The 2500-nt window shown below is 32.8% G+C and overlaps 1 protein-coding gene across 1 annotated transcript in view; it reads right to left on the bottom strand.

Moving 5' to 3' along the window:
* LOC107569815 (actin) overlaps positions 1–746 on the bottom strand; it is a 4284-nt gene extending 3538 nt beyond the window's left edge. Inside the window, exon 1 of the mRNA XM_016255971.1 lies at positions 650–746. The gene's annotated coding sequence lies outside the window, so the exon portion shown is untranslated. The remainder of the gene's footprint in view (positions 1–649) is intronic.
* Positions 747–2500: the final 1754 nt, after the last annotated feature.

Consider the following 2500-nt stretch of genomic DNA (forward strand, 5'->3'; position numbering starts at 1 on the left):
ATAAATTACTTAAACTTTAACTGAAATAAAATGAAAACGGAAAACACAAAAATAAACTACTAGTTCTTTATGCAACTGGATCCGGTTCCGCATTTACATTTATGCATTTAGCAGTTTAAATTTACATTATACGTTTTATCCAAATCCAAATTTAATTACGTTTCTTACAAGTGCAAATCTTTCTTGTCAGAAACTCACCTAAATAGTGTATTTATTCGGTATAAATCGTCTGCAACTTACGTTCCACAGTAGAATAGTTAAGTAATAATAGACTAGAGCGATCAGCGACATGTGTTAGTTCTCCGCGCTCTGCCCATGAAGGGTTAGTGAAATCATATCTCCTCGTGGCAGCTCAAGACTTCCAGCCGCATTCACTGAAGCCAAAGAAAGGCTAGAGTTTGACTGGAGGACAGACGCTCTATTTAGGGCTCGAGGAGTCCTCTGCTCGCAGCTGTCAGGCTTCATTCATGCTGATGCTTCACGAAAAACGCCTTTCAATCTAGTGTCACACACTAATCTGAGATGATCTGCTCCGCCAGAAGAGTAATCGTCAAAACTGTTCTCCAGAAGCAAAGTCTTAACCGTTACGACTCAAAGACCTAACGAGATTTCAGATGCAGCAGCTTCTCCGGTCGTTCGCAGGACTCACCAAGTTGTTATCACAAGACTGATGCTTCCACTGGGACAGAGAGACAAGGTGAGGAGCCGCTTTAAATAAGACCGGCTCCCGGGGCCCGGGGCGGAGCATGGGGTTCACACAAGCCCAAATAAGAGCAGGCGAGAAAAAATAAAAACCAGAAAATAACCCTCTCCACCCATGAACCTGATCTCCGGAGTGGGCCTCCCTAAAATTAAGCGCCAGTCATCCACAGCTTGTATCTTTGTTAAATGCTATATAAAATGACACATTTGAATATTTATTGGACGTTAAATAGTGTTTAGATTTGCACCATCCAGCACCCAACTTTAATGCAATGACTATTTAAATGACAAATTGTAATGTGTATATATATATAGTTTAAAATATGTTCATGTGCTTTTATATTTTTCTCTGTAATTAAAAATATTATTTTTATAATGTATATTATCAAGTATATTTTTTGGTACACTAAAAAAATACTTTTTATATTTAGTGTTCATCTGCTTTTATTTTATATTATTATTATTATTATTATACTAAAAATATACTTTTTATATATATATATATATTTTAAAAAATGTTTTTTATATTTTGTATTATACTAAAAAAAAATTTAAATAGCTTTTTATATAGTGGTTTTACTTTATATATATATATATTATTATTATTATTTTTTTTAAATATGTACTTTTTATACTGTTTATCTTTTTGCTTTTTAAGTGCTTTTTTGCTGTTTGCTCTCTTTGCTGGATAAAGGCAGGGTTGTAGCATGCTTTATCACGGTTGGAAATGTGTTGTAAACATCCGTTTGTAGGGTATAATTAAAACACGGCGCATAATCATGTCTTAATTTATCCCCCCAGCTTTCAAATCAGTCCTGCACACAGATCTTCGTCACTCTGGCTGGTTTTTGTCAGGCTTTACGAGGCTATAGTCAGCACTCACTTGATATAATTCTGATTATTCAGCTTTTTACGAACACAGGCTGCCTAAAGATGTCCACCAGCCATAACCGTCTCGTTTTAGTAACATCTTAGAGGCTCCTCGCTCTCTCCAGGATGAATACTGTATATGTCAATGGGCCAGTGTGCTGGCATGTGTGCTCGAACCCTAAATGTGCTTAACAGCTGAGGGGTAACTCTCTCCCCCGTGCCGCGCTCTGATTGGCCGGGATGTAGTAGTAGCTGTGCTCTGATTGGCTTAGCTGTCTCCTTTTAGAGATAGATAAAAAATACAATTATTTGTATTTATTATTCAAATGTAAATCTTTCTATTAATGTGATTAAAATAAAATTATATGTATATATTTATAAAAATTATGCAAATGTTTTTAATTTCATAAACATTTAAAATCAAATTATATGTATTTATAAAAAAATATGCAAATGTGGAGAGTGTATAGTGAATAAGCCAGTTATTTAATACAATTAATTAAAAAATAAAAGAAAATATATTTTTAATTACGTAAAGAAAAGCATAAAATAGAAGGAAATATATACATAATTTGTAATAATTTTTACATTGAATGGAAATTATTCACATTAATTAAGAAATAAATAAAATTGACATCATTTACTCAAATTGGTTTTGAATATATATTATAAAATATTATATATAACACTTCACAATAAGGTTCATTAGTTAACTGCTTTAGTTTACATGAACTGAGAATGAACAATGCTTCTACAGCATTTATTAATCTTAGTTAATGTTAATCTCAACATTTACTAATGCATTATTATAATTCATTAAAAGTTGTGCTTGTTTAAAGGGGTCATATGATGCGATTAAAATTTTTCCTTTCTCTTTGGAGTGTTACAAGCTCTTGGTGCATAAAGAAGAAGATCTGTAAAGTTGCAA

This window comes from Sinocyclocheilus grahami, unplaced genomic scaffold (genome assembly GCF_001515645.1).
Source record: "Sinocyclocheilus grahami isolate Dianchi unplaced genomic scaffold, SAMN03320097.WGS_v1.1 scaffold1383.1, whole genome shotgun sequence".
Classification (NCBI taxonomy): domain Eukaryota; kingdom Metazoa; phylum Chordata; class Actinopteri; order Cypriniformes; family Cyprinidae; genus Sinocyclocheilus; species Sinocyclocheilus grahami.